Genomic DNA, 27,966 nt, shown 5'->3' with positions numbered 1-27,966 from the left:
TTCAAACCTTTTTGGCATCAAATTTTCCTTTTTTTCCTTAAAATTTTACAACTTTTTTGTGTGAAATTTTGCCTTTTTATCATAATTTGTAACTTTAGTCCAGTGAAATTCTTAGCTTTTTTGCTTTTAATTTTACAAACTATTTCTCAATATTTGGGGAATTTTTTTTGCGACTCTACGCTAGTAAAGCTTGATATATTTTTTCAAATAATTTTGCAACTTTTTATAGAAACAGTTGGTCTTTTTGTTATAATGTTATAATAGGTTTGTCATAATTTATGACTTTGTCCAAAATGCTGACTTTTTTCTCATAACGTTGTGACTTCATTCTCATATAAAGCAAGAAAAGTTTAATTGTTCAGCTTGATCTGTGTGCAAAGACAATCAAAAGTGCTTCATAGAAAACATTTAAAGAAACATGATTATGTATCCGTCTATTTTCCTTCATTTATGGTGGCCATGATACTTTATTTTACTCGTCGGCTCTTGTATGTGGATAAACAAAAGTTGCTTGATGTGATGCTGAATCCATATGCTTATTAGTGATGCATGGATGTGTTATATTTTTGCAGACTGAGATCTAGATGTACATTTGTAATAAAGCAAAAAGTTGTGCAATCCTACTAAACGAGGGCTTCCCCTCTTTAGAAGAAGACACAGACACCTTTTACACTCTGAATCGTCTCCCATGGCAGCATCCCTAGTGCATTGTCAGGCCAAACAAAAGGCCTTATCGTTCTCTTTTTTTCAGTCCGGCTAAAGGAGATGAGAGGGAAAGGGCATGTTCTCGCCAAGTCACCACAAATGTCAACCACCTTCCACACTTCCTGCATGCATGTTTGTCTGTTCACACAAACACAGACATCCACAGTTATTATCTGTCTGCCGAGGCAGCCCAGGCCAGCAAAGTCTCCCCGTCAACGTGTCAGCGTGAGAAAAACGAGCCGGCGTGCAAAGCTGTACGCGAGCGCTGTGAAAGAAAAAAAATCGACTGGCCCTGTTCCCATCGGGCGCCGTCGCCAAGCTGTTCCAGCTGTTGGTAATCGACACCACTCCAGTCGGTCCCCGCCGGGCCATCAGGCACAGCTCTTTGCTCTGCTCTACTCAACATTTACACCGGGTCAATTACGGCATCGACTACTGACGAGCCGCAATAATGGCACATCAGCTGGGAGTCGGATGTTTGAGTCTCAGAAACTTCTCTCAGGTTCACTCTGCACTGTATTTGAACATCCAGAGGAGAGGACCTCCAAGAGCACAGGTACAGCCTTAGTCACATGCACCCAGAGAGAGGTTCACCCACACGGGTGCTGGAGGCTTTTAGCTTGTCTGGGCCTGTGGAGGGTCATAAAGAGGAGCAGCCACATCTTAACAGATACAGGTGTGTCGTACAGCCCCCGTAAGGAAGCGATGGAAATGGAACGTACCAATGTTGTGCGTGTGGTAAAGGTATCCTGCCACATTCTAATACGCGTAAACTGTGTGATTTTTTAACCCACCAAAAATCTCGACTAGTTTAAAAACCCGTCGGCGGAAACGCAAGAAAATACCTATGACTAACTTGTATCACGCATGGATCACGGAAGACCGAAATTACATACATGGACGATGCGCATGTTGTGCGTAGTGACGTACGGATGGCGTCTCTTTCAATTCACAGACTGTTTGAAAGTTGATCACAGAGGAGAAATCCATCATTGCGTTTTGTACCCGGCCAGAATTCTATGACACCAAGTCTAAAAACAGACTAGAGCTCTGAAAGAAAAAGCCTGGAGCGAGTATTGGGCAGCGACAGTCCAGTGTGAACACCATATGCTGAACTAATGGGCTTCTTGTGCAGTCCATCGGTATTTGGGGGGAAAAAATGAAAGATCTGTACAACGTGCCTCTTTCACCCATACTTTCCCTCTTTCACCCATACTTTCCTTTACGTGTTAGGTACCCTTAAGTGTTCACGACAACCTGTTGCTGGAATCGTGCCCATACAGGCTCACTGAGCGGTCTATGACTTTGATATTTGGTGCGTGCCCTGTACAGGTTTGATCTTTTTTTATCAGTCCTCTGGTGATCTGTGAATCAGAAAAAAGGGCGGAGCCTCACAGTAACATACAGTAACTCAGACCTTTCTTTTTTTCTGCCAACATACTCTTGCAAAAAGGCCACTTCTTTTTTTCAAATGCTCAAAATTCTTCAATGCAAGAAATAATTTTAGTTTATAGAATGTTCGGATTGTACCACCTCACTGAGGGGGGTGGGCTGAAAATCTTTTATGGAGCCAGTAAAAGGGAACATGAGGCCGCTATATATATATATATATATATATATATATATATATATATATATATATATATATATATATATATATATATATATATATATATATATATATTATAATAGATTTTTTTCAGCTCATAAATTAAAAACAACTTGAGATTTTCAAATTCTAGGACATAAAAAGTTTCCATGATAACCAGACGTATCTTAAAATCTTTTTAAAAAAAATATGGTCTGTCCTCTGATATTCGCTGACTTGGTCAACTCCAATAAGTCTGTTGGACTAACTAACAGGTTTGCAGGTAAAATAATTCCCCTTTCGGTTTCAGTTTTTGTCGAATTTGTCACAACGTTTGCACCAAACTTTTTCTCTGCCTCTGAATGAAGTGACTGTTTTGAAATCCAGTTCCTGCTGTCCATCATAAACCACGCTCTCTTCATGAGCTTTCAATCACTAATTGAAGGATCATTTTAGCCACAGGATATGGCTGAAGACACCAATCAAGGCCTCGTTAAGAGTTGTTCAGGGACAATTGGCCGTAATTCCTCTAATCTGCTGGATATTTAATTAATTAACCAGCAATTAGAGACCGACAGCTGTTCAAGCGGCACGCTCAGGCTAGACAGCCAGCTCCAGAGTGCTGCCGCTGTGCTATTAATTACTACTGGAAGCAATTTTCAATTACAAATCTGTCCGAGTTATGAATCCTGCTGTGTCGAAGCCCAAGGGGACACAATTGGAACTTCAGAGGTTTGATCAGCACAATCACAGGACAGCTTGAAGGTCTTCTCCGTGCCCTTACACACTGTGATCGCGGTTCAAAGTACTCACGACAGACCGTCCAATCAGGTTCAAGCAGAAGAGCAAGACGGGTTTCTACAGTAAAGTCCAAACCGGAGACAACAGCATCACCTGTATGTTTACCACTTGCACGACAATGGTACGTTCCATTTTCAGGTCACCGTACAAACCTCCTGCCAGACACACCTGTGCTCCCCTTAGGATGCGGCTGCTCGTCTCTATGACCCTCCACGGACCCGGACAACCCATAAACCGGAAGCGTACACGTACGGGTCACAAGGGTGACTTAAGATGCGTTCACACCCAACGTTTCAGGGGCCTCCAGTTTTAGGGTTTAAGTCGATGTACAGACGCGATCAGAGGTCCTAAAGTGCGCTCGGAGTGTCGGGCGCATCATGTCAGTTTGACAGCAGTGCATTCCGGGCATCGCGGCGCGTCGGGAGTTCAAATATTTAAAATTTGGCAAAGAAATTGCGACACGTCAACCAATCAGGAACTCAGCTTAGGCTTGTGACGTTTCGTTAATCACTGGGTGAAGTCCAAAACCAAACAATGGTTCTCCTCCTGAACTTTATGGTTTTCTTATTTGCATCGAGACTGTAATGAACAGATTGTCTAATTTTATTCTTATTTTTATTTTGCTCTCATTGGACCAATGCGGGACAGCAAGTCGTCAAACTGGGTCACAGAGAGACGGAAGTAGCGCTGATCTCTAAACATCACCCGTGTCTTTCATGCCCTGATGAGATTGAAAAACTTTGGACAGTAGCTCCTCCCACATGTGGAGAAGCGTCAAGTTTATATTTGGGTAAACGTCAAGCAGGACATTTGGCGTCCAGAGGGGAGGGGCGCACATGAATTTGAAGTGCGAATGACGTTGGGTCTAAATAAGGCAGCATGAGGCTAAAGAGATTCAAAGGGTCAGACGTGAACAAAAACACAGACGTCCGTCTGGGTTTTTAGCGTTTTTATGTTACAATTAAAAGCAAAAAGCAAAAAGTGCTCCAGAACCACTTAGCCCTGTTCGGGATACACTTAACTCCAGAACGCACACATATATCTGTCATATCCCCCATTTTTTCCATACAGAACGACCACCCACAGACTGTACCACCATAACAAAAGAGCAGTTAAGGACGAAGATTTACTCCTCTTTCTCTGCTCCAATCACAACCTGTCTGCTTCTTCTAAGTATGGGCTTCATCAGCCCCCCTGTGGAGATAAATCATCCACATGGTTGCACCCGGGCGCACACACACTTTTTACATAGCTTTAATTATTGCTCAGTCCGCCTGGCCAATTACTACCAGGCGTGCTCTAATTACAACTTATTTAAGTGCGCATCAATTAGTCTTTAACGTCGTTGTCTGCTTGAGGGAGCTGGACTGCTGAGCACTTCCAGATAGTCTTAGTCGGAAGAAAAAAACAAAAAAGACATTATTTTTAAGGATTGGACCTGCAGATTTATTATTCTTTAAGACAAAAAGTATCTGACGGATAGTAAAGCTCTTACTGTGCCGCAGAAACCATTTCAATTCATCTTTTATCATTAAAATAGCATCAAAGAAAAAAATTCCTGACTGTAAATTTCTCTTTTTAAACTGGTTCTTTAAGTTTAATTGTAACGGAAAAATAATGTACTTTATATATCTCCCTTTTTTTTCTTTTTTTTTAGATTTATTTATTTATTCGATACAGGGACAGCGCATATTATTAAACATTCATGTCAATATGCCAGAGTTAGCTAAAGGGATATTTTTCATCTGGAGTTCCTGTTAAAATCACCCTAAAAGATCAAAATAAAGTTACATATTTACATATCATATAACATAATAATATTGAACCATACATTCAGTAAAATTAGCAGTTAAGAATAATAGTAATAATAATAATAAATAAGGTAGATAAATGTATGAACATGTAGACTCATACAAAACCTCTCATCTATGGAAAATGGACTCACTCAGGTCACTAAAAATCTCAAATTTATAAGTTTACCTTTTTTTTTTTAAATAATTTTATGAATTTAACTTACTCCTGTAATTGTGTTTGATGTTTTGTTCTTTACTTGTAAAGTGAACAACATCATATTAAGGTGCCATATAAATAAAAGTTATTAGTATTATCATCTAAAATTGGTAATTTTTTTGTCAATCTAAAGCATTTTTGACCTAAACACTTGCAAATACCCTTAAATAAATACCCCTAAATGAATTTTTATTTATTTATGTATTTATTTTGCTGCAATTTCTGGGAGAAAGTCTGCATTCTGTGCTGCATAATCCCTGACCTGCAGAGCGGCACACGGTGAGCTGGAAAGTCTCTCCTCCTTCCTCTGAGCGGTAATCTGCTGCTGCTGCTTCTCTGTGGGCGGCTGTCTGTTTGAGCCCCTTTTAATTAATTTTCAATCACAGCAAAGTCAATTTATTAGGCAGCTGTTTGAAGACACACGTGTTGTTTGCTCCAAATGCGCATTAGCACAACCTCTTAATGAGATAGATACTGTCCTTTTTTTTTTACTTTAATGCATTCTTAAAGGTGTGTCTCCACCATTAAGGAAGATGTTTGTTCACTCTCTCCTCAACGTCGTCCTGTAATGTGGAAAACAGAAGCGTTGATATGAAAACCAGTCAGGTGTTCTGCGTATCACAACATAAACAAAGAGCGCAGCTCTCTCTAATTCCATCACAGAAGAACGAGCGTCTCTGAGTTCCCACAGGAAACAGGAACTCATTCCTGCATCAGGGGAGACTTTTGTTCCTTCAGGTCTGCCTTCACACTGCACTTTTGAGAGAGGACCAGCATGAAGGACACATGTTAAAACAATAGAAAATTCCAAAACACAACTGACTAAAAACAATTAAAAATATATATATAAGATTAGTTGAAAAGGTGCTGTTTAGACCAAAAGATAGAAAGGATAATAAATATACGAATGATAAACCACAAAAGCCAAAAAATTCCGAAGCACCAAATCTTAATGTGCTGAATTTTGTAAATGCTAAGTTCAAAATAATGTGTCTTTAATTTATTTTTAAAAATGCCCACCAAACTCTCACCAGACATGTTTAGCCTATGTTCACACTGGACAAGCAGGGAGGGGCTTCTTCTTCTTCTACTGTTCTTTAGCGCATTTCCATCATCTCCAGATGCAAGAGTCTTGGTGTGAAGTGTTGAAGTGATGCAAATCTGGTGATGCTTTTTCTTTCAAAGCTTGGTGTCGTAGATTTTCGCTTGGACACCTATTCTGGCAACATCCGTTACATAATGGACACCTTCATTGGGCACTATCCCTTACATAGTGGACACTCGCCGGGCATTATATTTTACATATGCGACACCTCCTGGGGCGTTATCCCTCACATAATAGACACGGTAGGGCAGTGGTTAGCGCTCTTGCCTCACAGCAAGAAGGCCCCTGGCTGGGGGTACTGAACCAGAACATCAATGGGGGGGACCTTTCTGTGGGTTTTCTCCGGGGACTCTGGCTTCCTCCCACCGTCCAAAAACGTGCTTCATCGGTTAATTGGTCACTAGGTGTCACTAGGTGTGAATGTGAGTGTGCATGGGTGTTTTATTTGTGTGATCTGTGATTGACGGGCGACCTGTCCAGGGTGCCCCCTGCCTTCACCCATAAGTGACCGGGATAGGCTCCAGCAGCGCCGTGACCCCCAAAGGGACAAACGGATTAGAAGAGGAATGAATGAATAATAGACATCAGGCATCGTCCCTTACAACATGGACACCCAGTCTGGCATTATCCCTTATGAAATCGATATAGATATAGGCTGTGTCCAAATTACCACCCTAACCCCTAACTACTAAAACCCTATATAGTGCGGCACTATATAGTTCTCTATATAGTTCTCTGAATTTTCAAAGCAATTCGGACACCCGTGCTCACTAGTTTTCTCTTTCGGGTGTTTTCGAATGGCGCTTGGCACGAAAACAAAGTGGCGCATTACCGCCACCACCTGGTCTGGAGGGGTACTACTTCTATTTGACGCCGAGAATGACACCCATTTGTCAAAGTAAAAATATAATAAATATGAACATTTTATGAAGACTATTTATGAATCTGCTGTTATCTGATCATGGAAAACGTGGCTGATTTATAAATAATAAGATTACAAACACATTGGTGTAGATTTTATGTATTTGCTGATAAATAAACCCTCATGTCATTAGTCCATGGCAATATTTATTTTTGTGCCGCTGAACGATTTACGGGCTCTTGCGAGGAAGAATTTTTTTCTGTAGTTTTATCTTCTACCTTACTGAAAATAGCTTTATATATGAATCTGTCCGTGTTCCTGGCAATAATTCAACCGTTTTTCGTGAGATCAAACCAAAAACGAGCAGATATGCAGCATCACAGGACGGCAAGGAGAAGCAGACGTCTCAGAAGATTTCCTCTGGATGCCCCTGACCAGACATGAACAACTTGTGAGTTAAACTTAAAGTTTTTTTATTAGTTCAATGTAAGCATTTGTCACTAATTGTGCTCAAGGTTACACAGTCAGCTGGGTAAGAGTTTAACATTATTTTTCAACACTGGACTATGAGTTGTATAGTCTAACTACAGGAAAGACTTGTGAGATCAAAGTTTAGTATTTTTTATTCAGAGTCAAACCATATCACTTGTTTTAAACAAAAATACTTTAATTTTTAAATATTTATATAAAAATCCAAAAACCCAGCCAAAAAAAACCCCCCGAGATTTTCCAGCATTTATAAATACGTCATAAACTAAAATTTAAGACATCAGAATAAAATGAAACATTAAAAAAATATCAGATTAAATTTTTCTCAATGAAATAATTATTTTTCTATTTTACAGGGTTTTCCACATCTCTACTGCTTTGCCAACATAAAGGTGTCTGTCGTGGCCCTTAACGCTGACGGTCAGTCCCACACAAGACCAGACCGGCAGACCCGCAGATCGGTTGACCCGCAGGACCATTGAGCATCTGGTGGAGCAGCTTCGGGTTCCTCACACTCTGGGGGCACAGGAGACTGAGGTCCTGGTGTTTCTTTTCTGGCTGGCATGTGGCACATCTTACGGTGTGGTAACCAGAGCCTTTGACATGCCACGGTCCACTGTGAGCGACGTTGTCCACAGGACGGCAGACCGCATCCTCCAGCTGATGAGCAGGGTCACCCAGCATCCAGTGGGAATGAACTGCCATTAGTCACCTCTGGTTTTATAGCAGCTTGCTTGGTCTTCCACCTTTCAAAAGGTCGTAGGGAACACTGATGGCTGCCACATAAGAATAAAGGTCCTAAAAGAAAATGCAGCTTGTTATTTTAACAGGAAACTTTTTATTCCATTCAACTGCAGGCTGTATGTGACTCTAATGCCAAATTTATAGATATTTTTGTTGGGAATCAAGGATCAGTCCACAGTTCACAGGTTCTACGTAAAAGCCCAATTTATGTAAACAAACATTACCCACCTGAAGGATCCTTTTGGGTGATGGTGGGTATCCCTGCATTGCTCATCCCATCACGCTGCTGACACCCTACAGGGAACCCATGAGGAATGCGGTTCAGGCCCGTTACAACCAGCACCACGCCAAGGCATGCTCTGTGGTGGAGAGAGCATTTGGCAAATGAGTAGGAGAGCAATATTTCTGGGGGCACTGGAAGTAAAACCAACCTTTGCAATGAAAATCATTGCCTGCAGTTCAGTTCTGCACAATCTGTGCATCAGTGAAGGGGACTGCTTGGAGCCACAGATGTTGAGCCACAGCAGGAACCAGTAGGACGGGTAAAGTGGCGTCCGTCTGCGAGGACAAATCTCTGCTTTCCTTTTAGCTCCAACTGTGACACACATGACTCTAGAAGACCAGGATTATTGTTAACATATATAAAATAAATGTTAACGTATAAAACGAAAATGTAAATATGTACATTTGATATTTATATGAAAATTCTTTTGAGATTGTTAAAAATGGCTCAGATTTAAATAATACATGTAAATAATTCATTTTTGTTACTGCATTTATTAAAAAAATTGCAAAAACAACGACGACGTTACATTTTGTGAACAATATTTTAAACTCAGGTAAGCTTAACAGACTCTCCTGTCACTCTTTGTCCCTTCGTGCTCTTTCCTCCTCTCCTCTTTCAACAACAACCTTTACCCCAACATGACAACAACGATTACAGTTTAATGATAAATAAATACAAATCTGATCAAGTGTCTCTTACTCCCATCCGGCACGAGCTTGCCTGATAACAAACAGGCTATCTTTCTCCATCCACAGACAGATGGATCAAATTTTCCTCATCCTCGTCAGTCCCTACATATATAAACACATTTAAAAAATGTGTTAATAACTTATTTCTACGGTTAGAACTCACTCATTTCTTTATGTAATATCAACAGCGTTTGTTTTTAGCATTCGGCGCTAATTCGCGCTAGCGTTAGCTTTAGCATTACCCAAATTGATGAGCTTCAAAACAATGTAGATAGTCGATTGAGGAATATAACATATTAAACACATCATCTTACGTATTTACAAATATATTTTACAACAGATACTTGATACTTTTAAATATACTTACATTTTTAAGTCCTCTTTCTTGCGCAACCGTCCGCCATCTTCGAATAATTCAAGCGCAGTGTATTGTGGGTCACACGCAATGCATTCTGGTATGAACGCAGTGCATTCTGGGCAATATTCGCCGATCGAGTGAGCATCGATCCACACTGGTTTTTCGTAGAGAATTCTGGGAAATTTCTAGTGCACATGATTTTTGAACTGTAGATTCGGACAGCACTACAAAATGGCGACCGCACTATATAGTGCACTATATAGGGGTTAGGGCAGTAATTCGGACACAGCCATAGAGAAAAAATTAGATGAATGAGATTTTTTAAAATAGAATGATATGAATAAAATGATGATAATGAATTGCCATTAACGCAACACTTTGACACCCCTAGTTTTATGTAGTGTTTATCACTAAAGTACGTCACATACGAAGCAGGCAGCGCCAACAAAAGATGCTGTTTTGAAGTGGAAATGACATTAGCATAGCCTCTATCACCTGATGTCAATCATGTCCCAATGGCCAATGGGCTTAAAGCCCCGCCCCCCATGTAAAATTAGGGTCAGCAGCTGCTAACATTAACAGCAGTTTTGGTATTTCCTAAAATGCAACTTGTTGGTTTTTTTCTAAATTTACTTTTTTTAAACCCTTTTTTATTTATTTATTTATTTTAATAATTTTCTATATTTCTTACATATTTACTTTGATCCTGAAGAAAAGCCCAAAACAGACAGATCCTCTTAGTCCGAACTGTACAACAGTGGGTGCAACTCTCTTTAAAAAAAACACAGAAATGTCAGACTTGACTGCATTCATATCATCAAGCTTTAAACACCAACTCAAATCCCAAAAATGCGATGCGCTTAGCCCCAAAACGAAGGAGACGGATGCAGAGTGTAGGTGGGAGGAGGCTGAAGGAGGGAGGATTTATCAAACCTAATCTCTCAACAAACCAGGCAGATCAATTTCCTCTTAACGCACAGATGCACACTCTGTATATTTAGCCCTGCTAGCCTTGTCCTAGTCGCTAAAAGTGGCAGCGAGGAAAACAATGTTGTCAAGCGAAAGGGGAGAAGAAAAGGAGCGGCGTGGAGTGGAAAGATTGAAGAAGCGAGCCTGGAAGAGAAAGAGGGAAGAGGAGGAGAGTCTTCTTAGAGGGCTAAAAGGATTAGCCTTCTCATCTCTCTGGGATCACAATGTTTCCTGGGCTGTGTTTGATCAGCGACGGTGCACGTGCACGCTCCTCTGTGTGTGTGTGTGTGTGAGATGTTTGCTCTGATACTAAGACCGCCTCATCCTGATCCGATTACACGGCGATGAACATCAGTTACCAACATGGGGATTACCGGCTGTGTGAGCGTGTGCGGAGACGTGCACACTTTTTTGGCTGGACCTTCTCTGATGTATGTGTGTGTGTGTGTGTGGGGGGGGGGGGGGTGTAAGTTCTAAGCCTGACTGCACTAAAAGTGTCCGCAGTACGACTTTAAATGCTAAAATTGATCAACTCTTGAAACAAGTTTTACCAAGTTAAAAAGTTTTTCTATCAAAAATGAAAAAAGAATAAATTTTAGACATAAAATTAAATTCCACAAACATTTTTTGAACCTTTTTAAAATACTTGATTTACTTTTCTTTTTATTATTTTCATGGGTTGTTCACCTGCAAGTCCCACTCTGATCATCTTCTGATCTATAGTTTCAAATCATTCACTGTGTTTTGTATTTTTTAAATTATGATTAAAACATTTTCAGCCAAATTCTAAAAACTTCTGTGGCTTTTAGGACAAAGTTTCTGCAGAGCAACAGGAGTTCCTTAGAATTTCGTGGATTGGAGCGTAGATGTAAAGCAACCCCGCCCCCCTTCCCCTTCCTGTTGCAGAGGGCTCGGAGCAGGGACACAAGCATTTTCACATTATTTTCCTTTTTCTGTTTGAACAAAGAAATTCCCCAGAAATGCAATTTTTGTGCTACTTTTCTGTATATATGGCCTCCATTATGAGGAAAATGCCACAAGAACATGTTGAAAATACTAAAAACACATTTTTTTTCCCAGAATTGGATGTTTAAGTTTGCTAAGAAATCAAACGTTCTTCCACCGTTTCACTTGACATCCACTCAGTTCTGGAGATGTTTTCTGTTGTTTTTCTGTCACAGCAGATTCAGATCTCAGCTGCTTCTGCTTGAGCTAATGAGTTCCTCTGTGTCTCCTCATGGCTCCAGCCTTCAGGTTCTCTCTGTTTTGTGAACTTTGAGCAGCTTTCACTCTTGATGACTGTAACTGTGAGTATTTTTCTGGAAATATGAAATCTATAATGTCAGTGTTCTTGTGGCTGTCAGGACGCAGGACTAGAGGCACGCAGACGTAAAGGCAGAATTAGCAGCCAAAGGACCATGAAAACAGGTAGAAAGGATTGACGGCTTCAGGAAGAGGAAAAAAGAGGTGATATTATGTGATTCAAGAGGTAGATTATTGATGGATTTTGCAGAGCAAAGACAAATAGGATGACATCAGCTAAATTGGGCCAGTTTTTTGACTTGGGAAACTAAGAAAAATCAATGTATGACATTTGGCCTAATATTACTAATAATTGTCTATTAAATGTTTTTGTGTTGAATTTATGGGCTGAAAAATTAATGTTAAAACTCCACAGCTGCTGAAAAACTGCTGTTTTGAGAAGTGCAGGTAAAATGGGCCACTCCTTCTTTTTTTTTTTTATAATAATAAAACAAACTTACATTTAAGAGCAAAATCATAGAACAGTACAATTACATTTATTATATGTAAAATATCTATAACTATGACAAATACAGGCCTATGTTGCCTTTTTCAATTTCAACTTGGCACCAGAAAGCAAGAGCCAGCGCTAACGAACTAAATTAATTTAAAATGACAAAGAAAAGGGGCTTGTAATATAAAATATTATGGTATGTTTATATATTAATACTTGTTATTAAGCTGAGCTATCAAAATATTAGACAAAAGTCAACATGGCTCATTGTAGCTGAAACCTGTGGCTCATGCTCACATAAATTAAAGTAAAGCCTTTCTTATTGTATCATAAACAATTTTGTTTAATAAAACATTAAATGCGATGGAAGTGACCAGCTAAATATTTTAAATCTTTATTTATACATAAACGTTTGTTTTTATATCGTCTTATGAACCTTATCACGATCAGGTTTGTCAATGAGGCTTTGTCCCGCCCACCTTAGCATCCATAGACAAATCAAATCAACTGTTCCATTAATTGCCATGGCAACAGTTGGATTTTGGCTGTTAACTTTTACCTGATGGTCCAGTTTAGCTGTTGCCCCGCCCACTTTAACAACAAGGGTGGAAACAAAATGACATATTGATGAATCAGTGTTTAATATTTGAGAAAAAACAAAGACGATTAGAAATGTTTGTGGAAGAAAAACAAAGGAAATTTTTCTGTTTTGTCTTTAAGTAAAGGGCAGATGGAATTACACAACAAATAATTGCATTAGAAGTAGATACCAGCAGGTGGCGGAGAAGCACTTGAAAGTCGTGTCAACTGCCATCGAGCAAAAGAAGAAGAAGAAAAAAACAGTTTCAGGTGTTTCCACCCCTGTGGTGTCAGAAATTTAGATCCTGTAGGAGATGCACAACCTATTTTTTTAATTTTCTCATTTTAATAGTTTTGTAATGCTATTTTCCTCTTTTAAAAACAAAAACCTATCTTATTTTAGTATTTTCCTTCGGGAAATTTCATAATTTCAACAATTTTTAAAAACATTTAATTTAATGTATTTTTGGTACTTTAATTTGAAATTTGAAATTTAATTTTGTTTTAAATTCTGTAAAAAATGTAATGTGGTATTCCCAGAAGCATAGTTGGGATGTATTTTACCATTTGTTGTTTTATTACGTAAATTTTGTCTCAAATGTGCAATAAGCAGCTTTCGCTCTCACCTTCAGGACTTTAATTCCTTTTTTTCTCTTTCGGCTCCCTGTAGGCCTCTAGTAAGATGGTCATTTAGGGAATTCTTACTTGGAAAATATCATTACCTTTTATGCTTTTAACAACAAACACCTGTTTGGTGATGATGCAAATTACATTTTATTCAAATCTCATGTTTCTAAAAATATTTCATCTTCAGGTGCCTGATGAGAACCAAACAGGAAGTGACTGCTGAAGGATCAGCCAACATGGAGGTAAGAGAACAGCATTGATTCTGCTTTAACGCCGTTTCCCACCGCAGTCATTCTCTGTTTTACCACTAGGGGTCCTGTCATCCTCCATTTACTGTAACACAAAAGGGTTCACGTTAAAAAAAAAAAAAAAATACTTTAGCTCATCTTAACGGTTAGATTTCATGTTCATGACCTTTTGGTTGGAAAGGGGCGTGGCGTTTTGCTTATTAGTTCCATTTAAATTATTGCTCTCTGGATCAGCCTTACTGAAGGGGGCCAACCTGGCTGCAGACAAGATAATAATAATAAACTTTATTTGTATAGCACCTTTCGAAATAAAAATCATAAAGGGCACATAAATTGCACATAAAGACGAATGAATCACACATGGATCACGGAAGACCCACAAAGTGGAAAACGCGCAAGATGTAGGTGGCGGCGCAAGTTATGTCGCTGGTTGATTCACAAAGCTGCTTTTCTCTGTAAATAAGGCGATGATCGTAAAGAAAAAGAGGATAGTAGGCTTTGACAAAGACATCCATGATGTTTGAAGAAAAACAAACGTAACAGGTGCGATCGCCAATACATTTGTCGTTTTCGACAAAAAAAGTACAGGTGGGGCGGGGACGTCCAATTCCGGCTAATGATGTCTGGGCGCCATCTTGTTGTCTGCAGTCTCACTGGTTCCAACAGCTGACAGATGTGTTAGTCCCGCCCCTTTTTTTGGAGACTTAGGGGTTTAATGGCGTCGCATGCATCCATGACCCCTGAACATTTCCGGAAAATGGGTCAGGAAATGTTCTTCAAGGCTTCTTTAAGAAGAAGTTTATCTTCCCTGAGCTTTTTGATGTCAACAAATAGTTTCTCTTCATATCTGATTTTGAATTTGGCTCTAAATCAGAGAAATCTTCAAAATTGCCATTTTAAGAGACTCGAATTACCAAAAAAATCCCCCAAAGCTTCATGACTGTCAGCAGACGACCTGAAGGTGAGACGTTTTTCCTGTCACTATCCAAAGAATCAAAGAGAAAAATCCAGCCTTCTGCTAAAATGTCATAAAAAGGTGAGCAAAAATGCAGCAAAATTTCCCTCAGCTTTTTCTTTATCCCTCCCCCTTTGCGATCAGCCCCCACTCCTCCCACCACCTTCCTTTCTTACCATCTAAAGAATGACATGCAAATGAGGCTTATTAAATCCTATTAGGCCGTCCGTCAGCAGCAGGAGCCTCAGACTGGATCACATGGACGACTCGCACCGATGCCGTTCAGGGAGACAAACGCGGCGTGTAAACATGCTGGGAGCTGGCGCTCCGGAGAGGATTTCACCTCCAGATCCTCTGAAAACCTGTTTATTATCATTAATACTTCAATCTAAAGTGTGTTTAGACATAAAGTTGCAAACAAATCTTGACTCTTATTTTATTTGTCTGAATTCTTGACGGTGCTAAAATAGAAATCCAGCTTTCACGGTTCAGTTTATCACCTGGATGCTTCTGCTTTAGTGGTCCTTCGTGGTTCCGCCCTGCTGCCTGAAGCTTGTTTTAACGGGACATTCAGACTATTGATCAATTTGGATCTCGAATAGTGAGCTCCACTCCTCTGTTAAGTCAGGATTTGACCAACTTCTGAAGTTGTTCTTGAGGAAAAACAAAACCTTTCTTCAAGTGGTTGTAGAGAAATCCACTCAGTGCTGACCATTCAGATAAATCCTAAGGTTTTACTCTCAATTTTCAGTCCAGCTTCGCTCTGTTAGACGGCGTCCTTCGCCCTTCAATCATCACAAGTGATTCTTACCACCAGTGTTGTTTTTAGAAAATTTAGCTCAACATTGCATGTCCGAGTATTTCTTTATTCGAGTTGTTGTGAATCAGGAACTGATAATCTCAGTGGGCGGGGCCACAAGTTTCCTCCTCTTCCTCTTTCTGGTGCGTCCACTTTCAGACATATAGATCCACGAACGTCTGTTTTCCTCGTCTGAGCTGGAATCTGGATCTAAACCGTACGGCTGGACGGCTCCGATACTGCTTACCATATTTGTCGCGCCGCTAATGTTCGGCTGGGGTTGTGAGGGGCTGTTTGCTAGCAGGAAAGCAGAGAGCTCTCAGCAACGGGGAGGGGAAGAGGGAGCGGGGTTGCACCGCACCTACAACTCGGAGGAGCATTTCTAATGAAGTCCTGCTGCTCTGGCGGGTTTTTTTTTTTAGGCCGAATCCCTAACCCCTGTGGCTTCCCCCATCCCTCCAATCGTAGGGGCATTTGGAGGCGTAGGGGTGTCCGTAATAGCTTTTTGATGGGGAAACTCTCGTGGCGGAGGGTTCTGTAGTTCTTTACGTGGGTGTGCTTTGAAGCACAGAAGCTTACATGTAAGTGTAAGCAATGACTTTTTGTTTAAGCACTTTCCGGGCGCTTGCAGCTGCGCGTTCACGTAGATGAGCAGTGGTTATTGATGACGTCATTTAGTGGGAGTAACGTCCGAATAATTCTGCGTTTGGAGGAGGAGCCACAGGGGAAGAATTTGGATCTTGGACTAAGATTTTGGCTAAAAACGGCATAATTGTATTAAATTTGACAATAGATCAGAAGATGATTGGAGTGGGACTTTAAAAAGGAAAACATTTTTTTTTCCCAGAGAACTAAAGTAATTTCCAAAAAAATCAATATGAACGAAACGTTTAAAAAACTGAACTGTGTTTAAAAAGTAGATTGAGCAATCACTAAATGTGGACAGAAACTAAAAAAAGTTATCTTCTGCTAGGAGAAATCGCCATAAAAAAAATAACTTTCTGTTGAAAAGGTGAACAAACGTCATCATCCAATCAGGGATGTCCCACAATTCCTTTGGTGGTTTCATTATTTTTTCTTTTGTCATCCACCTCAGTTCTGGACTGGAAACAAATTTAAATGACCTCTTCAGACAAAAGCACTTTAATCTGGAGAATTCTGACGTTTTTCACAATTTCTTCTTTTAGTTTAAACTTTAAAAAATTCTGTTTATTCACAAAACTAAAGCAGTATTCCAATGTGAGATGAACTACATCGATTTGCTTTGGGGTTTGTTTGTTTTTTGTGTGGTTATATTCCATTTATGAAGAGTTTTACAACAAATCCTTACAAAACTAGACTTTACCGTGAAAACGTTCTGATGACCGAGTCTTTTTCTTAAATAGATTCGTCTGAAAAACATCCTACGTCTAACATTTTAGCTTGTCTGCCTTTGACAAGTCTCAACGGCTTCGGCTGTTGGTGCCAAAGTCACAAAATGTAAAAATGTCAGGACTGAGGTTGTGTGGCTCCTCTTCCTGCTCTCCTCTTCCTCCCCGTCTGCTGCTGCTTCATCTTCAAAGATGAGATGGCGAGGAAGACGACCACCTCTCTCCTGCTTGTCAATTATCCCCCTCGTCTCCCCCGTCTGGCTTAATTGGCGTTTGGGAGACGCTAACGTGGTCCCAGCGGGCTCGGTCAGGACAATGGACGCCCAAATAGCCGACCGGCCCTCAGCGCAGCCCAGATTGAATTGGAAATCTTCCATCTTCTCTTTAGCATAACAAAGGGGGCCACAGGGTTTTTAGACAAAGAGCCCCTTTTAATGGAGAAAATCAATCTGTGGGAGGAAGCAGCGCCATTGTCTCCCATCATCGCTACAGGTGTGTGTCACCCACAGCTGCCTTAATCAGAGGTGGCAGGGGAAGAGATCTGGGCCCAACATCTCCGTCATCGTGAGGAAGACTGGCAGCTTACTGCAGTGGAGGAGGAGGAGGAGAAGGAGGGATGAAGAACTACTCATGTCAGCCTAACTTGAAAACCTGTGGTTCTGGCATGGATGAAGGACGGATGAGAGGAGGAACAAGGCTTTTAAGTTTCCAGAACACAACCCAGGACGTGAAAACGAAACCTGAACTCTGACTGGTCTGAAGGTCCACGCCAAGGCGTTGGTTTCGCCTCACTTCAGCCTGGCAGGCGTGAAAGATCACCTGATCTCAGATGAACTGTGGTTTCACCACCAACTATAGCTGCGACGGGCAACTCCAGGCCTGTTTGCATGACTCCCAGACATCCAAGCCAGACTCATGTCTGATCACCTGTTTCAGGTGTGTCCTGCCAGTTAGAACGTGAATCCCTGAATCACGCGGTCTCCGTTTGGTTCCAAGTGAACTTTGATGTGTGTTGGTGACAAAGTGAATCTGGGTGGAGTTTACACAGGAGAAAATAAACAAAACTTAAAGATCATTTAAAATTAAAATAAAAAAAAGTTGGAATTGTGATTTTCAGATGATTAGCCAGACCAGATGCTCTTTTCTCATATTTTCTCTTCCAGGTGATTAGATCCACTCTTCAGTGTGAAAGCAAATCAAATGGAGGTGTACGGTTTTTAAAATCCCCCATATTCCAAGTCTGCTGGACTTCACTGGTCTGGAAGCCTTGAAGGGTCTATATCCAGCTTTTCCTAAGCCTTTCACTGTAAACCAGGGGTGGGCAATTCCCGGCCTCGAGGGCCGGTGTGTCTGCATGATTTCCAGATAGTCTTGCCCTACTCATGGCTGATTACCTGGTTCAGGTGTGTCCAGCCAATTAGAACATGCCAGAGCAGGGTATGCTGGAAAACATGCAGGAATGCGGCCCTCAGTGCCCACCTCTGCTGTAAACTATATTCCTATATTTGATAATCTATGACCTTTGATATTTGATTTTTAAAAGATTTACTGTGCCAGTTACTTTTTCAGTTCATTTTCCTACTCAAAACTAAGACGACTCGATCTCGGAGGCTCCGCCTTTCATTCCTTGTGGGCGCCGCCTATTTCATGACATCACCCAAGAGTCGGCCTCTGCAGCGTGTCTGTTTTTTTACCACGAAAACAAGCAACGTCCGAACTTTTACAAAGATGGACGTGCATATTGTTTAAAGAAAACGAAAGCGTTAAGCCGATCACCACTAGTTCCATGGAGAAAGTGGGTGTGTCTTTGCGCCCGGGGGCGGGGCTGGCAGCTCAGACTCCTTGTGGAAGGGGCTGTTCCTCACTCTGTGACATCACAATGTGAGATGTTTTCGTGGATTGGGAGCAACTGGTGCCCAGAGAGAAATTTTTTTAGAGGAAAACTGCGGGAATGGATCAAAATACCACTTGAGGGTACTTTTTTTTTTTTTTTTTTTTTGAGGAGAATCTATCTGCATGACTGAAAACTCTTGACTCTTCTCTTTGTTCATGGGGTATGGTAAGCTTATATCTCCAAAGTTTGTATTCCCGACAGAGACGTCGCTCCATCCAATTTCTCAATGTCTTATTTTTTACTGATCTTGTCAATCATTTATCACTTTGTTAATCGTCCGTCTATTTATACAAACTCTTGGTGCTAATCTGCTTCCGTCTTCTCCTGATGGAGCCATAAACAGCTTTAACGGCAGAGGAGATTTAGTTTGGCACACGTTTTAGCTGCAGAGATCATTGTGTGATTTGTGGAGATGATGAATAGCCGATGGCCTCAGGCAACAAGGATGTTGTGGATTATCACCGCAAAGAGCCTCGCTGTCCTTCAGCATTTGCCTCGTATAGAAGCTCTGGTATAAAAACTGAGCCGTGAATCTGGCTGTCAATCCAGACATCCCAGATTAAAAAAGGAGAGCAGATATTTTGGGGGGTTTTTGGACTGAAAAATGTAAAACAATGTTAAGTAATCAAAATAAATGTGGTCTTAAGGACAAGATCCTATGGAAGGGATTCTGTAGCATAATTAAAAATAAAAGTCAAAACCAGAAATGCTTTTTGATTTTTTTTAAATGAAGCTGCATTTGACTCAAAATTAAAATGAAAAAGCAATCTGCCAAACCGCTTTTTCTTTTTCTTCTTCAACACTGCTCATTCTGTCCCTTAACTAAAATGATGGAGAAAATTATAAATATGTGACAAAATTCAATTACAAATGTCTAATTTGACAATTAAAATGGATTAACAGAAATGCTTTTTTTTTCACAATGTAACTGCATCAAATGACTAAAAAAAAAATTGAAATATATCCTCCAAAATTTAATTTTCAACTTAAAAAGCGCTCATTCTGTGACATAATTAAAGGGATAATGCAAAGAGGGGATCGCACTTTGTTTTCACATCCACGGTGCGAAAAGTGTCGCATAATTCAATTCCAGTTAGCTTTTCCAATTTAATTTTGCTATAGAAATGCTTCCATAAAATCCAAGTGTGACTGCATCAGACCCTCTGAAATAACCTTGTTTGGGTTTGGCTCTGCTCTTCTGAATGGCATTTTGATGTGAGTCCAATAAGGGGGCGGGGCATAGTAGTACACGTCATGGTTGGTTGTTTCAACGTTTATACTGCATATTTAAAATGTCCTCTGTACTTTTATGATACTTGAGAAGTTTGTTTTTAGGTTGTGACAGTCAGTAGAGTTAGGTTTCCTGCTCCTGAATGAAATTCATACCAGGCAGCAGTGGATGCACTTTATTTAGTGGATTTATTGTTGATTCCTGTGGCGTCTGTTCCACATTAGAAAGATTTTAGTGTTTTCACAGTACAACAAAGCCACACTATAATTTAATACGCACCAAACTTTTCAACACTGTTAGAAATAACCTTTTTTTTCAGCAGACTCTTGGCCGTTATAAATACTTTCAGATTCAAAGGCAGTTTTGTGGCAAATACCGGTTCATACTGAGATTTGACTACGACGTCCTTCATGAAGAAACACGTGTTCAACAAACTATCTCGTTATTTTCAATTTACAAAAACTGCATAGCAAATATCTTCTTTTCCTCTTTAACAAAATTGTATTTACAAAACACGCATTTTGATGGAAATGTGTTATTTACATTATAAACTGACCAATCAGATGCCTCAATAAAAGAAGGTGGAGCCTGCTGTTTAATAGGTGTCGTGTACCCCGCTTTCAAATTGTAGGGGTTTGGCCTTCCAACAAGTTCACTCCTGATTGGTAAGAATAGTTGCCATGGAGATGGATGGATAGATACTTTATTGATCGCTAGGTAAATTATCTAAATTATAAATATCTGTTGCTCCACGCATTCATCATATAATACAAAACAAAAATTAAACAGACATCAAAGAATAAATGTAAAAATTAATTTCGTTGGACCAGGAATTAAGCCGTTTGTCATGGATGACATCAAACTCACGGTTCTCATACAATGGCGTCACGTAAAGATCCTCAACGGTTTCCACTCCACGCAGTGGTCAGATCTGAGAACAGGAGAAAAGTTCAGTTTTAGTTTTCTCATCGTGAGAGGCTCCTCAGATGATGCTGCATGCTTGACACAAAATGCTATGTATGTAGGACCTGCATAGAAAGAAAATAATACGTAAAAAACGCATCGAAATTTTCTAAAACTTCTAAAATAATGACCCCAAAAAAAAACGGAGCAACTTTCTGGTTCTGCTAATGAAACTGAGGTAAAAACGGGTTCATTTATGAGCGGCCCACTTTTTTTTTTCCTGCATGAAAAGAGAATTATTTCATTGTTTCACCCATCATTTTAAAAAAACGGGTAGCGTGCCACGGCGAGCTGACATCCTCCTCTTGTGTTTCGGAGTTTCCTGTCAGACACTTTGTCAGCGCGGCTACAGAGTTGTCTTTCAGGTCTGGGTGTTTTGATAAGGTGAGTGTGTTTATCTGCGCACTCCCAGCTCCATGCATTACCATGAGAATGGTTTAAGCCCTGTGCTAATCTGCTGTGTCTCTGCTGTAATAAATGTCTTCATTCACACGCAGCAGAGGAGAGGAGGACGGGAATCCGGTGTGTCGGCCTGTTCCGACACACCACAGTTCAGGCGACCAATGCTCCCCTTTAGAGACCTCAGTTCCTGGCAAAGTTCACACCAAAATAAGTTTTTCCACATTTGTAAGAGGCATTTTAGGTGTGAGACGAGTTATAGACACCGTAACTGCTTGGAAATGAGCTGCTTCTGCACCAGAAATGCGGACAAATATCCAAACCTGTAATGCCTGAGGATGCCACTGACCTCAAAGTCATCGGTGGAAGCTTCCAGAGAAACTGCTGGCACCTGATTTTATTTATTTATTTTATTAAATTGTTGGCATATTCATGAATGTGGAGAATCAGAATCGGACGACAGCTGGGCGGCCACAGTGCAACAGCGGCTCAGATTTTATGAACTTGTCAATTTGCACATTTTAAGATTTCACGCCTCCCAAGAACCAAAGCAGGGGCAAAGCTAAAAAAACAAAGGTCCAAAAGGTCCAACCGCAGCATAAAGAGCATCAATGCCGTCTACCCGTTTGGATAGACGGCCGGTCAGCGCCGGGACCCTGACCCATATCAACAGCCCTCGTACGTTTTCTAACAATCTGACAGAGGCAGTGGGGCGGCAGCACCGGGGAGGCAGGAGGGTGGCAGTCTGAAATCTGCCGATCATCAGACGATTTTCTGGACCTTGGAGACCCGCCTATCAGTCAAGTTTTGCGCTTGTCACTGGAATGTTTTCTACTTTTCCATGAAAAACTATGCAAAATTTAGCTGATCTGGCTTTGATTGAATCCTTTATTCAACAGTTCAATCATTTAAAGTAGTTTGAGGAACTTTGAAGAAAAAAAACAACAAGAAAAAACTTTATTATTAATTATTTGGACATGCTGTGGATAATTTCTGTTAAAAATACTCAATTTCAGCATTTAACCTAACTTTAAACCCCCCCACTTAAACGCTTTCAATAAGGTTAATGTTCTTGCCTTTAAGAAAAATTATTTCTCTTTAACAATCATCTTTTGATCTATTTTTAAAGCGTTCCCAGTCGCATTTCAATTATAATTCTTCAGTTTTTGGCTAAATCTATAAATCTGTGTCGATTTCTAGGACATAGTTTCTGCAGAGCGGCAGGAGTTCATTAGAAATTCCCCTCTGAGTTGTGGGCGGGATTGTTGGTGGGAAGCAGACCCCCCCCCCTTTCCCCCCAGTTACTAGGAGCTCGGAGCAGCGAGCTTGTGGCCACGCCCATCGTATCTTCTACGTCTGACCTTATTTTCATCTGTTCCTGATTCACAAAGATTTAAATAAAGAAATACTCAAATTTAAATTTTACAGACTATGTTAATCTGTACATGAACCACATTTGAAGGTGTTTTTCACGTTAGTTTTACTACTGCTTCCCTAATCCGTTTACTTGAATGGATGACTGAATACTTTACAAAAACGCAGCCGCATTACCTTCCATGTAACTGTAGTTTTGTATGTCAGATGATGGTTATTGTCCGATTTTCATGTCTGAATTTTAGATGGACAGAAAGGAGAGTGAAAGGTCAGGCGAGGTAGAAACAGAGAGAGGGAGGGAGAGGATGAATGGTGCCACTGAAAACATTTTGAGACGTTTATTTTTCATCCTTGGTCATGTTCAGCTCTGACCAAAGTGACAGCCACGCAGCCAGCGAGGCCAGGTCAAATGGGGCGGCGGGGGCAGGTAGCCCGGTCCACTCGCAGCTTTAATTCCTACGTTAGATTTGACCAAAAAAAAGAACAGTTTTGCACTGAAGCTCGGCGCGATCTTCATCTTGTCTGATATCTACTGATCTGCTGCCACTCTTCTGATTGGGCTGTTTTTATTCATTTATTTTTTTTATTCCATGAACTGCACTTTGTGTTGCTATAAAAAGGACTTTATTTATAAAGTTCATTTGTGTCGAGTTCTTTCACCAAACTCGTCCCTCAACACCAACAGCTTCACTAAATCGGCCATCATTCCATCTTTTTCTAAATACATTTGTTTACTTTAGTAAAGAGAACTGTTTTTTTTTTGTGTTTGATGCACAAGACTTAAATCAGAGACAAAGTGAGGAGAGGCTGAACAAAGATCCCTAAAAAGCCCCCGTTAGCCTTTGTGTGCTTCCTTCTGTTTGAAGATGAAGAGTCGCGCGGGGAGGAAGGTGAGATGGCAAACCTCTCCAGCACCGTTTGAAGCTGAACTGGCAGCAGCAGATCAGAGGATGGGAGAATGGGAATGCAGAGAAGAGCAGCGCTATGCCGAGACGGGGGAAGGAGAGTGGACGGTTCAAGAAAAAGATCTTTGCACGCTGAGATGGGTTGTCCTCAGGAAAGCCTTTTTAGTTTTACACCACAAACACAATTTCTGCAACGGTGGAGGCTTCCATTTGTTTACTGTTGACACGAAAAAGTCCTCATTTGACTGATTTTGCACAACAAGACATTAAATATATTTATAATTTTTTGAAGCTCCAGGCTTGGATTTGTTTGTCTCTAACGAAAAGCTGAAAGTTTCTTAATAAATCGGAGAAAACGTTCCATTATTCAGGATGGTTCTATATCAGGAAAAGCTTAAACGCTCGTCTGGACGTAGTTTTATTTAAGTTGGGGACATTTCCCTTTTCATGAGAACACGTATGTCTTGGATTTAGAGTCGAGTAGGCTTCTTGGAAAACAGGTGAAACATCTTTAAATTACTTTCTGACTTCCAGATTGAAGCTTGTTAGGAAACAAAAGCCTCTGCAGCCATTACAGCTCAACAAATAACCACTAGGGGGCTTGTTCTACGACCTAGCATGTCTTCAATTATACTTTTTTTTTATGTGTACAATAGCATGCCCCAGAACCGATTTTTTTGTTTTTTGTTTATTTGTTTTTTATAATGTGAAGCTAAATTATTTAAAAAATATATAACAATATGCATATTAAACAAACACTGTAGAATTGAGGATATTCCTGTGCTTCTGGTCACAGTGGGTTCAGTGTGTAGCTTGTCATCCTGTGTGTGGAAATCAGATACCGGAATCAGCAAAGTTGTGCACCGCAGTTCACATGTCTGACCATGACGCCACCAACCAGGTACAGTGGGCGGGACTTACAACAGCTGTTTTTAATCATTTAGCGTTGCAGCGACTCTACGGCTCTGTGACTCTCTGGCATCCGGGATGATTTAAAAGAAAAGTAAAACTAACATCCTGACACAAAATACATTTTTGAAAAGCCAACAAAAATGCCTACGTTTTGACAAATTTCTTATTAATAAAAATTGAAGACTTTTTTTCCTCCGTCGACAATGAAGAAAATGCAGTTTTTGTTGGACGTTCACAAAGTTAAAATCTAATATGAGTGTGACGATAATTTATGAGTCCACTGTCTTCAGAGGATAAAAAACATTGATTGTTTTAAAAAATACATTTGAATACATTTTTTTGGCAATAATTGTTCTGACGCAATGCATTGTGGTCTATATTCGCTGATGTAGTGAGCATCGATGCACGCTGGTTTTTTTGCAGAGACTATTGGGTAATTTCTAGGGCACTGGATTTGGGAATTGTAGATTCGGACGGCACTACAAAATGGCGAACGCACTTTATAGTGCACTATGTAGTGAGCAGTGAAGGAATTCGGACACAACCTTTCTCTACAAGTGGATGCATCAGAATAGAGCGGAGCAGGTAGCTTGTGGTCCACCGATCGTAGCCTCTACCTCCCATCCACTAGCTTTTCCAAACTGAGTTTTTTAGTCTGCTTCCAGTTGACAACGATTAGAATAAAGGTTTAGAAATGAAACAAAAGCTCAATTTTATTTATAGATTTCCGTCACGATAATAAAAATACCTCAAGAGTGAAGGCACAGTTCTTCTTCTTTATACTCCTAGAGTTCAGAACCACGGACAGCTCCAGCACTTAGCTGGTGCGTTTCAGCACCACAGCTAGAAAACTGTAAAAATAAATAGTCTTTAGTTTTTATCTTTGTTTATATTTGTTTTTAAGTGGTCACTCAAACTGAGCTTTTTTACTTTTTCAGCAGCAGTTCTGTGTTTCATCACCTGCTTCTTACCCCAAACACGGATGAGGGGCTTTAACGACACACATGGTGCTGTTTGAACTGAAAAGGATGCCCAAAAGTTCAGTATACGCCACCCCTAATGAGCTTTTCAACTTCATTACTCTGCGTGGAAATTGTAGCCTCGTACTTTTATGTATTCTCAACCAAAGGAGCACGGAGAGCAGCATTCATTGGAGAGAAAAAGGGTGATGGCAGTCCTCCGTCACGATCGTTTTTTGTTTTTTCCCTCGGGTACAAGAAACTTTGCTTGTTGGTTACTTTATTTCCTAGATGGATTTATCTGACAAGAACTTAACGAGGGAAACGCATCTCTGCAGAAAATGTTTCATCTAAGTTTAAGAAAAAGCATATTTGCATAAATCTCTTAACATAAACCAAATATAATGTATACACCTTATTTATTTTATTTGCAGATTTTTAGGATAAAACTGATTTTTTTTTTATGGTTGTCAGCAGTAAAGGTTACACACTCATACAATCTGCTGATACGAAAAAAAAAAAAAGTCCTCTTTCCTTACATCTTTGACCTACGACACTCAGATGTGTGTTGAAGGTCAAAGATGAGCTCAAGAGCACGCCTAAACGTCACCGCCAACACAGACCGACCCACACAGCCCTCATTTCAGGGATCTACACACCTGTCAGCTGTTAAATATGCTGAGCATTTATCTCTCTCCAGGCAGCGCTCGAGCTCCATCAGCGCTGTATAGAGAGCAGGCTAATAGAGCATGATTACAGGGTGAGATGCCCCTCACCCCATCTTGCTCCTCTCACACCTTTTGACACTCTTCTTGGCTTCCTCGCCCTCTTCGCGCTTTCTCCAGGAGCGCCAGCCTGCAGGGAAATCTTTGGGATGTCGGGTTTATAAAAGCCGAAGCTTTAACTTCTATTTTCATAGAATTTTAAGTTCTCATTTCAACCCGAAATCAGAGTAAAGAGTCGAGCAACATAAGCGTTGTCAGCTACAACTCAAAAAAAGTCACTATGTAGGTCAAAAAATATGTAAAGAAACAAGAAGTTAAAGTTTGATTTTTAGGATTTCATTTTGACCAAACGATCTGTTAGAATCCACAGGACACACGTTCACGTCTGTTTTACGAGCTGCAAAACACAAGAAAAATCAATGCAGAACCTGTTTAGCCAAAGCCCCTCCTCCATGTTGACCACACACACACACACACACGTGAAACACACCTGTGCGCGCCGCCATTACCATATGTCGCCGTGTCTTTGTATTGGAGAACTAACCTGTATAATAGGTGTCACATTTGCAAGACAACAAATCAAACCAGCCTTCATTTCCCCCAGCCTCTTTTTTTTTTTTTTCTTTACGCCACAGCTGCGGGCCTCTTTGTTGTCAGGGGAGTTTCTAATTAATATGATAAATAAGATGGCGGGTTCGACTCCCTGATGCTTTTTAATTGAAGGAAAGCCTTGAATGGCACGCGGGCAGAGGCAGAGATTAGCGGGTTATTTGTGAGAGGTTTTGTGTGAGGAGGGGAAGAGAGGACTTTTATCCTGGCAGTGATTTCCTGTTTTATTGTAATGCAGTAATACACGCACACACATGCGCGCGCACACACACACACACACACACAGACCACGTAGCATTTGATTTGAGGCACAGCTGACGGTCTGATTGCAGCGGTAGCCATGGTGGCACTTCCTGAGCATGGCTGCTGCTTCTAAACACTCGTTCCGTTCGGGTTTCAATGAAACTTTTTCGCTCGAATCCAAAACTGTTGAACCATCTGCAGGTTCAAGCGCCAACACGGATAACCCGTGTGGGGAAGGGGGGCGGCCTAAAAGGGAGCTCAAGTGTGAGAATCTGCCCCTTTTTTTGCCTCTGAGGTTTCTGGTTCCGTTTGTTGAAGGTTTTTTCCTGCTCTTTTGAATGTTCACAGCAGGTTTCAGTTTAGAATCTTCTCATCGTCCTTTCTCTCAGCTGATCCATCTTTTTTTGTTTTTTAAGATTCTTTTGTTTGAAGTCGCCGTTTACTTGGCGGCCTCATCCTTCCGTTCTTGAATCAAATGATGCTTTCGGATTTTCTGACTCTGAAGCACTTTTAAAACAAACATCCAAGTTTTAAGTTGAGTAAAAAAGTAACTCAAGAAAGAAATAACTCAGAACAAAGCTCATAATGAAACTCCAAATAAAAGTAAGTAACACAACTCAAGCGGTAACAGTTCAAACTTGTCTATTTTCTTTTGGCACCAAGAGTTTTCATTTCCTCAGCTACAGTATCTTTTGTTACACTATTACCAAAAGTATTTGATCACATATAAACAAAGTTCCATTCCATTCCACAAGGTTGAGGAGGCACTGTGGACCATTCTTCCAAAAGGTCATTGGTGAGGTCACACACTG

The 27,966-nt window shown here is 40.5% G+C and overlaps 2 long non-coding RNA genes across 3 annotated transcripts; one reads left to right on the top strand and one right to left on the bottom strand.

Moving 5' to 3' along the window:
- Positions 1 to 7,523: 7,523 nt before the first annotated feature.
- On the bottom strand, positions 7,524 to 10,239 carry LOC144983820 (uncharacterized). 2 transcript variants are annotated; one of them, XR_013647646.1, is made up of 5 exons: positions 9,647 to 10,239; positions 9,290 to 9,381; positions 8,736 to 8,916; positions 8,533 to 8,663; positions 7,524 to 8,358 (listed from the first exon to the last, which is right to left on the bottom strand). It is a non-coding gene; the product is annotated as an uncharacterized LOC144983820 (long non-coding RNA). The 2 variants fall into 2 exon arrangements; XR_013647645.1 differs by lacking the exon at positions 9,290 to 9,381.
- Positions 10,240 to 11,555: 1,316 nt separating this feature from the next.
- On the top strand, positions 11,556 to 23,993 carry LOC101156560 (uncharacterized). Its single transcript, XR_910266.4, has 3 exons — positions 11,556 to 11,913; positions 13,756 to 13,810; positions 23,668 to 23,993. It is a non-coding gene; the product is annotated as an uncharacterized LOC101156560 (long non-coding RNA).
- Positions 23,994 to 27,966: the final 3,973 nt, after the last annotated feature.

This window comes from Oryzias latipes, chromosome 2 (assembly GCF_053564925.1).
Source record: "Oryzias latipes strain Hd-rR chromosome 2, Olatipes_Hd-rR_3.1".
In the NCBI taxonomy this organism is placed as follows: Eukaryota; Metazoa; Chordata; class Actinopteri; order Beloniformes; family Adrianichthyidae; genus Oryzias; species Oryzias latipes.
This window is presented reverse-complemented; position numbering and strand designations above follow the sequence as displayed.